We start from the raw sequence: 13,745 nt of genomic DNA on the forward strand, positions 1-13,745 counted from the left end.
GTTAAAATCTCCATGTGGACTGACCTATGTGGGTAAGACGGAACGTAAAATAAAAACCCGTTTAACTGAGCACAAGAGCAATATCCGTACAAAGAACTGCAAATCCACCGTAGCTACACATTTTAACTCGCACAATCACAACCCAAGTCAACTATAATTTTTAAACTTGGAGCAGGCAAAAAATCCTTCCAGGAAGAGACAACACTCAATATTTATTAAGAAGGGAAGTACATTGGATTAACTTCTTAAACACAGCATACCCAAAGGGACTTAATGAACGCGTTGATTTTAACTGTTTTCTTTAAAATCAAGTTCATTGATATTATACAAAGACAATTTACACCAATACAGATGGGACAATATAGAAAGAACTACCGTTTTGGATTTAAATTATGTCATGTGTTGACTGTAGGAATTTTGTAATTTGATCAGTTCATGTCTATGTCAATTACAGGATATTTTTAGACATGTTTAGTAGCTGATAGAATTTTCTGTTCACTATTGGTTATCACGGATTGTTTTATTTACATCTAGGATCTTGTTCCATCTTGAAGTGTGCACTGGGGTGCTCTCCACTCGTGTTGTTCATTCGTGTTTCACACTCATATTCACTCGACTCACTATAATCTTTTTATTATTCTTCACCATTGTTTTTTCTTGAAACTTTATTAATCCCAGCAGGTGTTTTCTACATCCTTTCAAGTATCGGCAACTTAATTAATAGTCGTTTAATGCCTCAACCCATTTTTTGGTTTAAGCTCAGGTCGACACTTTTATTTCATTTCTTTTCATGATTTTTACATATTGTGACGAGCTGTCACAGCCGAGTATTTTTTTTCTTCGACCAGTCTTTTTTCCTACCGGTAACCGATCCACCTTGTGAGTCTTTTTACTCTATCTACTCGTACACGTGATCCACCTTGGTGATCCTGTAGAGGTTCAAAACAAACGTTTGAAACTCTCGCTGAACACACGCTTGAAACTCGTTAATAACGCGTACATGGACTACAGATAATTCTCCGTTCACATTGGGGTAAGCCCTTTCTAATTTAGACGTACGTCACCTTTCCAAGACGCGTCACCTCTTTGTTATTAATTTCCCGTTTCTTAACTTTCTTCCGTACAGCTTACGAGTATCGTCCATATTATGTATAATACGTGAGGTATTTGCCACTCTACATCGTAAGTTGGGATTTTTTGAAACCTTTAATCTTCAGACTCACACCATAATTGAAGTCACACTAATCGTTTACGTTATTTTCACAGATTTCACTCTTTTATTTTTTCCACGGAAACTGATGTTAATATCGAGAATAAGTGTGAGTGTAGGAAGGTGGAATCTGACTAATGGTTGCCCCCAACTTTTTGCCTGGTATTTGAGTGGTTTTTGACTAGTCTGGCTGGCATCCTGCTATCCATGACCCCAGCATATCTGCTTTCTCCCTAAAACTAATGTGAAGTACCCTAGGTACAAACCAATTGGATGCTGAGGATGCCCTGACAGTCCCTTGTAGATGGTACCCTAGGTACCCAGGGCATGGGTCCCTCAGTAAGCCTACCAGGGCTGCAGCACTTATTGTGCCACCCTGGGACAGCCATACAAACTGACACCACCAGACCACTACTGTAGACTGGGTAAGGTGGTGCTAGCACCCCTTACAGGGATATAGGTAGCCTATATCCCACCCCATTACAACACATGTACTCTCATGGGTCACCCCTATAGCAGGCCTTGCTAATCCTACAAGGCAGGGTGCTGAGGTATGTGTGAGGGGGGACCCCTACATGAGTAGGACCTCCCTGCAACCTTCGTAAAATCATTGCTGGGTTGTTTGTAGTGTAGCCATACCATATACTCTTAACCGCATTATAAGTCTATCGCGATAACGTGATAACTTGAGAATGGCTACACAGAACCATATCGTGTTTGGTGTCAAACATGTAGGAATCATACCCCCAGTCCAGCCATGGGCATGAAGGTACGATTCCCCCCTGCTAGAGGGGCGATATGGGAAAAGCGGCAGAATTTAGACACCAATTTAAAAGTGCACATGTAGTACAAAATGGCTACTACCCGCCACCCACACAACTCTGGCTGGCTGTTGCTGGGGAAAACCCCAGCCTCGCCAGCTGGACAATAGGGCTCCTGTGGCAGGGAGGTGCTAGCATCTCCCCTGACAGGATAATATGGATTGGAACAGGGTGGGTGCACCAAATGTCCTTTCAGAGTTGCACGTAGGCAGCTGCAGAGCCCTCATTCTGCATACACCGCTTGGAACCGGTTCAGGGGCATCCTGACCCTCGCCCAGACGGGAAACACACAAAGGGGAGGGGGTGTAGCCACCCTTTCCCGCCTCACCACTCATTGGTGGACACTACTCTGGACACTCCCCTAATCTTGGGGATAAAGGAGAATAACGTGGCCCCAGAGCCTCAGATTAATCTTGAAGTTTACAGTCTTGACCTTCGACTTGCTGCTGCCCAGCTGACGGAAGAAATCTCCCTTGGGATAAAGGAGTTATCCCCCTGCTTGGCAGGCACCTGAAACACTGCAAGTGACCCGGTTGGAACTTCGACGACTTCCAGCACCCTTGAGGTGAGTTTCCAGCGCATCCCAGAGGCCAGTGAGTGTGCTCAACGAGTTTGGGCACCGTGGACCGCATGGGTGCCGAGATCCCCAATACCCCAGGACACCGGCCACCTCTTGCATAGCACACGACCCTGACCAGTGGGGAAGTTGTGCTTTGGCCCATTTACGAGCCAACCACTCTACAGCAATTGTGCCAAAGACCAGCGCCCTAGCCCCCTCCGGTGGCCCGTGGGTGCCCTTTTACGCACTCCAAATTGCTGCCTCCCGCGGTCCCTTGTCTCTCGACTTGTGGGCCCCAGCGGAGGTCTATTTCAACAATCAATAGTTTCCCTGGTTGCTCCAGGCCTGCTCTACAGTCTCCCCAAAGGAGACCTCTCCCAGACCTCGTGGGTCTGTATTGTAGCAGATTTGTTCATCTTGCGTGGGTTGCGATTGCCAAGGCTTAGTGGATCCAATCCGGACACTAACACCGCAGCGACCCTCATCCAACGTGGGACAGTCACCCTCCAGAAGCTGGCCTTCCTTGAAGCCTCCCAGAGCCCGTGGCTGCAGATCCAATCTACACCACTTCCCACCTGAAGCACCGACATCGAAGGGCTCTTTGCTTTGAGCCTCCTGGTCACTTTGCCGTGACCCAGACTCTGTCCCCTCTGCTTTCAGATTCTTCTCTACAATCTTCACATCTTTGATCTTCACGGCATCATCAACGCTTTTGGCTAGCAGCACTTTTGAACATTTTCCTATAGAAAATCAGCCCGCGACCCGACATCGAAAACGACCTATGCACCCGGCTTCCCTGGGGCAGGTAACAGTGGTACCTCGGTACTCTCGTGGTAGTGGGCTCCTCAAAAGCTTAAGTCTAAAGTTTTAACTTTGTACTCCTGCTATAAGTGACTTTAATCTGTGTAATTTCAACCGCGACATTCTCCATAGGCTATAATAGAGATCCCGATAGCAGTTATTTCCACTGCACGCGCCTCCCGTGGGTCCCCTTCCTCATAACCTGGGGTGGATTCTTAAGGGGCCAGCGATCCTAAATGCCCTAGGTATTGTCTGTAGAATTGTCATGGTTCTTATACCACTTTTTTGATATATGGTTTGGTCCCCCCCAGGGGCCCGGTGATTCCTGTGCTATTTATTGTGTTTATAAATGCTTGTTTGAATTGTAACTTTGCCACTAGCCTCATAAAGAGACTGTGGGATTCTGTCTAGAATAAATACATATATTTTATATATATATACCTGTGTGGGCTACTGTTTCATTTGGTTATTCAAGAGGTTATTATGGTAAAACAATAAGCTTAACACTCCTTCAAGACTTAGCCTGAAGGCTGCTCTCCACAGCTATCACTAGGATAGCATTCTTTAAAGGTTGTCTTAAACCTATCATCAATAAGAGTCGAATTGGACTGGGGCAAGGTGTCCCTATAACTAGGAGACAGCATATGCCAGGCCAACTTCTCACAGTGAGTAATTTTGAATTCCTATGGCTTTGATGTAGGATCGATTCCCGTGGCACTTTCACTTCGGTCTCATTTTCTCTTTAGTCACATTCATTTTCACATCGTCGTTTTGCCTTCATGATTTAAGCACGATATTGGAACACACAGAGATGTTTGAATTGTTTAATCGGATACATATTTCTCATACGAAAGTCTTGTAAAGTGAAGTATGGTTATCACTCTGGGGATATAAGGTATTCCCCCGCTTCATGATGTCACTATGTATAGAGTTGTACACTATGATGGTACCAGCAAATTATTAAAAGATTGTTGATTTATAATTGCAGAATAGAAAGTCCCCTGTAGAAGGGCTAGGCCCGAAATGCATTGGGCATAACGTTTGGAATACATGATGAATAATAATATTGAAAGAAAAATACATTTCAATAAACCATGATTTAAATTGGACAAACATTTGTTTGAACGTCATTAAATTGCCTCATTTGAGTGCACCCTGGGCACGTTTTCCACTGAGAGGAATAACGCAAGTCTTAAGTGTATGTCATTGTGCCCATCTCAGCAACATATTTAGTGTATTTTACTAAACCACAGAGGGTTGTCCATAAGGCCTCACAGATGATGTCTTTTGAGTGGCAAATGTATCTCTGGTAATCTCTTGACTTACAAATGAAGGTCATGTGAAGTCTTTTAAGTGGGTGATCTCATTAAAGTGGATAGAAAATTGTCCACTGGTCTAACATGTTGAATTAGCTCAAGTCCACAAACCCTATAGGACGGTGTCACAAGGATTGTATGATGTCATCAGTTAGGTAATCAGGTCATTTGAGGCCACTAGTGATGTAATTAATGATGTACTTTAACATGTCATGAGTGTACATAGTATGTGATGTCATAAGCAGTGCATGGCATGGTCACAAGTAATAGTAAGCTCAGTGAACTATAACTGGTGAATTTTAGTATTGTTTATTTTTTTTAAATGTTAGCTTTTGTGTAATTTCAGCACCTAACCAAAACATCACTTTAACCTTTGTTTTTTTTCAGCCAATTTCTAGGGATTTGTGATGCAAGCTAAAATCCTATTGCCATACATACCTATAATATCATTTTAATCTTTGTTTTCAGCGAATTGCTGAGGTGTTTTTTAACGTGAGGTAAATATTATTACCACACCAACCTATAACATCATTTAAAGCTTTAGTTTTTCAGTGGATTTCTGGGGGTCTTTGAGCATATTCACCCAGCATCCCCCTCTCAGCACAGCTTTTGGCCGTGCATAGCAGTTGGTTGCCCAGAGGGCCTGGCCTGTGGCCAGCACCCAATTCAATTATTTTATCATGATTGGAGCTCCAAGGAGTTCCACATGAGACCGGATACAAACAACTCCAATTTACCAAATCAGTGACCTCTTAAAAACAAACTAAAAAGACATAAAACACCAGTGATTACTGTTTTCATAAAATAATACAAGAATCATAGTTGCATTAAAATTACACAGAGGTGGGATGTGATCGCAAAATCAATTTCAGAGTCCTTTCAATTACAAGACTAACAAGGGCATGGAGAAAAATGCATTTGATTCAACGAAGAATAAAATATAAAGAGTTTTAAAAGTTCTAATTTGCAATATACAGTACACCATAAGTAGCAGCATACAAAAAGTGCAAGTGCTCTAGCAAGCTAACAAATTCAAGAATTATTGAAAAGTACTGATTATTATTCAGTTTACATGCAAAAAGCCTAACAGATAAAGAAATGTCTGGCTAAATGGTATTCGATTGTACATGGAAGTATTCATAGCAGCATCCGAGAAGATGGAAGTGCAAAAGCGCAACTACAGTACCAAGTTCATAAACCCTTTAGTGTATAACCATAACGTAATCAGTGAGAGACATAGCATATCATTGAATACTCTAACAATTTCAAATGTCTGATAAAAATGACCCGATAATCCTACTTAAAGTATTCATTCGATATAGCCCAGAGAGAAACCTAAGCACCCAACTTCAACTAAGCGGAGCAACATAGTACTTCTCTAAAATATATTTAAAATTGTTTAAAAAAAACAGTGCACCCAAACTCCAGCAGGCACTTAGTGAAGATTGCACGTTCCTGCGGTACACCTCTCGCTGGAGTACTGCACTACCTCACAGAGTGGCCGTGCTGTGTCCTGCAGGAGTATACTGCTACCCGCAGTATGAAAAAAATCGATGTATTCTTTGGCCCTCTGGGTCCTCCTCGTGAGTGCCGATGGAAGTCTGGTGTCCCTACCCTTCTATGTTTTTTTTTTTTTTACAAGTTCAGGACATGGGGACGTGTCCCTGTGTTTTGTAATGCCAGCCACAACATTTTTCTTCAAGTTACGTCCAGCCAATTGGATCGTTCGAGACCAAAAAGTCAGGCGAGAGAAAAAGCTCCATTGCCCAAATAGAGACTCTTATTTTTTAAATGTAGAGTACCACAAGACCCCCTCAGGACCAACCGTCAAGATTACACTAACATTTTAAGCCCTTCATGACTACCCTGAGAACCTCTTTAAATGAGATTTTCTCGAAAACGGCTGAAAGGATTTAAACCAAATAACTAAAAGTACGCTTTGTGAGTAAAGTTCTACGTTTCTGCCAAATTTGTTATTTTCAGTCTGTTTTTACTGTATCGCTTCCCAAAATTCCCTGTGGAGATTAACACGGGAAAACAATGTTTTGTGCCTCTCCCTTTTTCTTCGCCCCGCTTGACAGATCACCCCAAAACATTCCAGGCAAGCAGTGATGTTGAACGTTTTTGGGAAAGTTTTGTGAACATTTGTTGCTTTCTGGACAGCGTGAGTTATGTTATGTTATTTGCACTTGTAGCGCGCACAGATACTCCAAGGAGTGTCCCGGCACGAGCCTGGAGAGAGGGAAAGTGAGCACGAAACACATGAAGATTCGTTTAAGTAAAGAGATTGAGTCCTAGGAACATAGCACTGACTGTGTTAGCCTATTATTCAGGTCTGTAGATCTAGCACAAAACTTAGTGGCATTTGATCTAAGAACCTCCCATATGAGCACATCAAATATTAGGATTAAAAACAACCCCCCAACAGTCAACATTAGTAATTGTTCTAACAAATTAGATGTATGTGGTAATGAAGGGTCCTCTCTAGAGAAGGTTGATTGAAGGTTAAGGAATTTTCATTCACCCTCCCAGAAAAGGTACGCTACTAAGGAAGGAGACGAATTTGGTAATAGTAACAGGGCCCTAGGGGATGATGATCGAAGTGGGACGGAACTGGGTATCGAGATGAGGGAGAAAGGCCCTACAAATACTTTCTTTTTCAGGTAATTTGCCTATACCAATTAGTATCCCTGCCTCTGAAGTGTTGGCTAAAGCTCAAGCACTCAACACCCCAGCAATTTCTAGTACTACGATTCAAGGGCATCAAAAGCCAAACTTGTCAAGTGTTTCCTGGAACATAGCGGGATTATCCTAAAAAATTGCATCAGTAGAATGGTCAGCATTTATTGAAGTCCATGATATTTGGGCCTTTCAGGAAACATGGTCATTGGATCAAATTTACCATCCTGGGTTTTTAAACTTTTCAAAAGCAGCATTGGGGGGACAGAGAGGTAGACCTTTAGGTGGATTTACCATCTGGGTTAGAGAACAAGCAGGTTACAAGGTGGAGGAAGAATTCATTGATAGTCCGGATATCATGGCTATACGGTTTTGTTCGGCAAACGTACCTGACATAATGATTATTAATGTATATGCAAGAGGGCTGCCTGGTGGTAAAGGATCCAACACAGTCACCCTTCTCAATAGCTTTTTAGAAAATAACAGGGGACGCTGCAATTTGATAATTGATGGGGATTTTAACTGTTCCTTCGAGGTCATTGATCAAGATGAAGGTGATCTTAGTGCAGAGGAGGATGCACAGTGGAATATCCAATCCCTAGACTTATGCTCAATTAAAAAATGGACCGAGGCTGCTCTACAATTAAAAGGTTTGTGTTTGGAACGGGGAATTAGGGCAGTCAATGGGAGGTCCCACTCGGATAGATCAGGTTCACATACATTTAGTAATGGGTTGAGAAGTAGTCGTATAGATTATATATTTCTTAACATAGAATTTTGGTCCTCCCTTCTCGATATGGTTGTACAGGAGCGGACTGAAAGTGACCACAACCCACTGATATTATCACTGCAGGCATTGGGTTTATCCAGTAGTAAATATCAGATAGTTGAGGAGGTAACAGCAGACGTCATGCTTACTAATGACATGAGGAGAGTTAGATGGGCCATGATTATTGATAATGATAGGGCTATGGCACAGTTGAAGGCTGCGGTCGTTTGCACCCTAGCGTCCCTTCAAAACTGTGATTCACAGGAGGACATCAATTCTATCATTTTGCAGGTCCACAATGATATGTTCTCTGTACTCAAAAACTTTTTTATTAAAACCCAAAAGCCGAACCATTTACTTCTAGCTAGCAAAGGGAAAAATATGGAAAAATTTTGGCAGCTCGTTAAAAGGGGAAGTGGTGATTCCATTCAAACACCAGTCAATCATGTAGCCCCTGAGTTGAAGGCCTCACATTATGAGGCCCAGTTTGCTGGCACCTTTAATAGTAAAGATCAATTCCAGCTCCCAATCCCAGAAACCACACTGCATTTTGATAGTTTAGAGGTTGAATCTGTACTTAAATCGATCCCGAGAGCTAGGGCCCCAGGTCTTGACTGTATACCGGCTGACCTGTTTTTGCATGACAAAGGAAACTGGGTAACTTATATTCAGATACTTGCCAACGCAATAGCCAGTGGCGCATATCCCTGATACATGGAGAGCCTCCCGATTTATAAAAAGGGGGACCGTTCCCTTCCAGGCAACTACAGGCCGATAAGCCTCATAGACTCTATTCCAAAAATTGTTGCCAGGTTAGTGTTGTGCAGAATCCTGTCCTGGATAGCAGAGAATGACATCTTGACAACGCTCCAGGCTGGGTTCCGCCCACACACTGGTACTATAGATCAGGTTTTCAGGTTTATGTTAATCTGTTGGCGGGTTATCATCGGAGGGGGTACACTTTTTGCGGCTTTTATTGATCTTAAATCCGCTTTTGACTTGCTCCCTCGGAATTAAATGTGGAGTGCTCTTGCGGATATGGGGATGCCATGAGAACTACTGGCAATCTTAGTTAAACTTCACGATTCTAATTATGCACAGGTTCGCTGGGACACGCAGGGGAATGTCACAGACAGGTTCCCTGTTTCTAAGGGTGTACGCCAAGGGTGCGTTTTGGCACCCACCCTATTTTCTCTATTTATTAATAGGGTTGTTCAATACTTCTTTACCCACCCAACAGATGCCCCCATATTAGACGGCATGAAGATACCCCTGCTCATGTTCGCAGATGATACCTTGATAATTTCAAAGACCCAAAAGGGGTTGCAGTCTGCTTTGACTAGATTTGAGGAGTTCTGCTGTGATCATGAGCTTGTGGGTAATGTTGAGAAAACCAAGTTTATGGTCCTCCATAAACACAAAGCTATTAAAGGGAGAGTCTTCATGAATAACACACTCTTAGAACAGACTGATGTTTTTACATATCTGGGGTTAACTCTGGGTAGGAAATTACAGTGGAAGCCACGGATTGATATACTGGCTCTAAAACATGCCCAGCTAGCCGGGGTACTCATAAAAGAACAGAGGCTTTCGCAGACCAAGCCAATAGGCCCGCCCTAAAGATCTACAATTCCAAGATCAGTACCTCTATACTTTACGGTGCTGAATTTTGGGGCTTTGACGATTTATCACCCCTGACTACAGCTCAAAATAAATTTGTGAGAGCTTTAATAGGCCTCCCGCAATCAACACCGCTTACGCCCCTTTACTTAGATCTGGGCTGCCACACTATAGAGGATACAGCACGCTACAGACCGTTATCATTCTGGAGAAGGCTTTGGTCAACCCCTGAGTTGTCTATGTATGCCAAGGCGCTATCTGATGTTCGGGGGTAGACCGTTCATGTAAGATCGCCTGGTTATGGGTTATGTAAGATAAAAGTTCATTGACCAATATGGGGATGAGCAACTTGTGGGAAGACCCAGCAAGAGGCCCATTCCCGTCGAAATAGGTTTTCAAGGCAGCATACTGGAATATGGTTAAGACCAATCAGTTTCCATCTACCTTGGGGCGCACTTTGTCCGGGGTATTCTAGGAGTTCAAGCAAGATACTGAGTTTGAATCTTATTGGGATCTCATCACTAAACCAAGTGACAGGAAGTTGTTCCACCAATTTAGGGTGGGTTCCCTCCCAATAAAATCATTTACAGGTAGATGACATTCTTTGTCGGATGACAAATGTTATACATGCCCAGCTCATATTGAATCGTTAGCACACATTTTATTTGTATGTCCAGCTAACAAGTTACCAAGAAATAAATGGTTGAAACCGATTTGCTTGAATCTGGGCACAAGGTCTAGTATTGAGGCACTAAGGATCTTGAAGACCAACACAACTGAGCCCATAGTGATTGCTGTTGCTAAACTTTTTTGTTGGATGATGTGGGCCATCCGAGCCACTACGATGAGGGCACACTAATTCTTGTCAGATTCAACTTATAATTCTAACCTCAATGGACTGGTATTTTAATTTTACTCCTAGTATCGGTGATTGTCATCAATACCCAAACAAGGTGTTTGTTTTGTCTTTTGCATAATGAGGGGGTAATTAGCATCTGCTAATAGTTGGGTAAATAATTACTTGTTGTGTATTATTGCCTATGCATTTTACTTACACTTTTTTTTATTAACTTTTTACTATGTTTTTAAAATGATGTGCTTTTATATATTATGAATTTCCACAGTCACTTTTTGTATTGTGACTTTTATGATTATGACAATCGAAATAAAGACTAAATTGACTTGACTTGACTTGAAAGAGATAAGTCTTCTATTTTTTTTTTTAATAGACAGAAGTCTTGAATACTGCGGAGAGCCAGAGGGAGTGCGTTCCAGGCTGTGGTAGCTCTAACAGCAAGTGAGCTGCCCCCCACTCTAGTGAGCCGGAAGCGGGGAGTATGGACCAGGAACTGAGAAGATGAATGAAGATATCTGGCGGGGGCATAAAACTGGAACCTCTTCCGTAATTAGGAGAGGCTGCAGTCATACAATGCACGATGGACCAGGGCCAGGGCTTTAAACTTGACTCGATTTGCCACAGGCAGCCAATGAAGTGATCACAGATGCTGTCTGACACTGCTTCTCATTGGGATGTTAAAAACAAGTCTTGCAGCAGCATTTTGGACAGCCTGTAATTTATTAAGAAGGCAGCCCAGCAAGCCGGCATACAGAGCATTGGCGTAGTTGAGCCGCGAAAGTATCAGGGCCCTGGTCACTGTTTCCTTAGCTGCTCTGGGGAGAAGCGGGAGAAATTTCCTAAGGGTTTTAAGTATCCCAAAGCAGTTCCGAACTAGCTTCTTAATCTGGGTGGAAAAAGAAAGATTCTGCTCGAACCAGACTGCCAGATTTTTTGAGGGTTGCCCTGTTGCGGCTGGCAAGGGAAAGTCCGCTGGCCATAGAGTTTCTCTGAAATGGGGAGGAAAGAATTTCAGACTTTTCCTCATTGCATTTAAGCTGTGCTGAGGAAAGCCATTGAAAGACTGCTGCCAGGCAATTTTTGGCCAATAACGGGGAGCAATCCGATTTTCCCCAGGTAAACAGCAGCTGAGTATCGTCAGCGTGAGCTATAAGTTTGTCTCCCACTTCTTCAGCCAAATAAATCAGAGGGGTGATGTATAGATTAAAGAGAAGAGGGCTCAAGGATGACCCATGTGGCACCCCAGTGGTAACCTCCTGAGGTGAGGAGAACAGAGGGAGCCAAACTTGTTGGTTGCGCCCTTCCAGGAAGGATTTTAGCCAACTCAAGGCAGCACCCGAGATCCCCATGTCCGCAAGGCGGGTAAGCAACAGAGAGTGGTGGACAGTATCGAATACTGCTGAGAGATCCAACAAAATAAGAGCTGCCCTCCCTCCCGCATCCAAACACTCCCAAATAGCCTCCGAGACTTCCACTAAAACCGACTCAGTGCTGTAGGAGGCACTGAATCCGGACTTAACTGGATGAAGTAGGCCAGCACCCTCGAAGAAGTCTGTGAGTTGTTTATTAACCACCTTTTCACATGACTCGCCATTATGAGTAATGGCAAGCTTTAATTGTGTTGCTTAATATGTGAATATACTTACAACTAACACTAGAAACTAACTCTGAGCTCCACTGATTAGTATGCTACTCCTCCAAACTCACTTCAACAGTTTATGAAGAGGAATAAGTGCTGTGTATCAATCAATCAATCAGCATTTGTAGAGTGCTGCACTGTCACAACTGGGGATACCTGGCGCTGGGGTGCGAGGTCTCTGTCGTGCTAACTCCCCTTGCAACAGGTCTTGAGGAAACAGCGGGAAGAGGGAAAAAAGGAGCAGAAAAAGGCAAAACAGTGCAGAAAAAATGAGAGAGCAGAAAAGGTAAAACAGAGCAGAAGAGGAAAAACAGAGGGCAGAAAAATGAGCAGTATGGTAACTCAAATGCTGGCTTTACCTATGTCCTTAGAGGTTAGAGCCTGCAATGTACATTCATTCTCTGACCTCAATGGTAAACACACTTATAATAAGTCAAGACATTTGAGTAGAATTGATTACATATTATTAGCCTCTTACTATGGAAATACATGGGGGATATGGTGGTGATCCCTCGCTCAGATAGGGATCATAATGTATTATATTTCATTCTAAAGCTCCCCTATAAAATGACTGCCACAGATCCTTTGCGTTCCTCTGGGAAATTGTACTTGACAAATAATAAACGTTCCATTAAATGGAGTAAGATCTCCCGAACACCAGAAAAACTACTGTGTATTTACAGTGCTGTTGTGGAAGCTATGGCTCTTCTGGAAAATCACACTGATCAAAGAAATAGCTCAGAATAGATGATAGAAATATATGAAGCTCTATTTAATGTTCTAGGCAATTATTTTCTACCCCTGCAAGCTAATGTTCTGTAACCTCTAGTAAGTTGGTCACTTAGTTCAAGAGTAAATATAGATCTGTGAGGAAAGATCTCATCCTTGCTATTAAGAAGGGTGACCATGATCAATTCAGTGGATTCAGGAAAATCTACAAATCGGCACCGTTTAAAGTCAAAAGAGACTGGGATACTAATAGACGGCAGGATATGCTCTGTGGAGTCACGGTTCTCTACCATAAAAGTCACTTTAGAAGCCCGTGGTGCTGGACGTTCTTTGGTTGGAGGGCACAACACATGAACTTCATTGACCAGAATGCAACTGCCCTGAGGAGGCAGGATCTGCCTGATCTGGACCGTGTGGAGGCATATAAGCACCTTAGAAGCCTGCGGCACAAGATATTGTTTGTTTGACGGGCACAGCACAACACACAGACTTCATTGCCCATTGCTGCATCTGGCCAGAGGAGGAGGAATTCTAAAAATCCCAGTAGACACCAGGGATTTTGTTTCTTAAACAAGAAAGATGTGGGGGCGTCCCACCATGGTAAAAGACCATGCCTCACCAAAGGGGAAATACTGTCTTTCTGCCCCACCCTAGAGGCAGATTAGGGGGTTTGCACCCAAATCTGCCTCCCAGGAGGGAATAAAGTCCACTAGACATCAGGGATTTCTTTTTTTAAAAGAAAGTGT

Source organism: Triturus cristatus, chromosome 1_1 (assembly GCF_964204655.1).
Source record: "Triturus cristatus chromosome 1_1, aTriCri1.1, whole genome shotgun sequence".
Taxonomy (NCBI): Eukaryota; Metazoa; Chordata; class Amphibia; order Caudata; family Salamandridae; genus Triturus; species Triturus cristatus.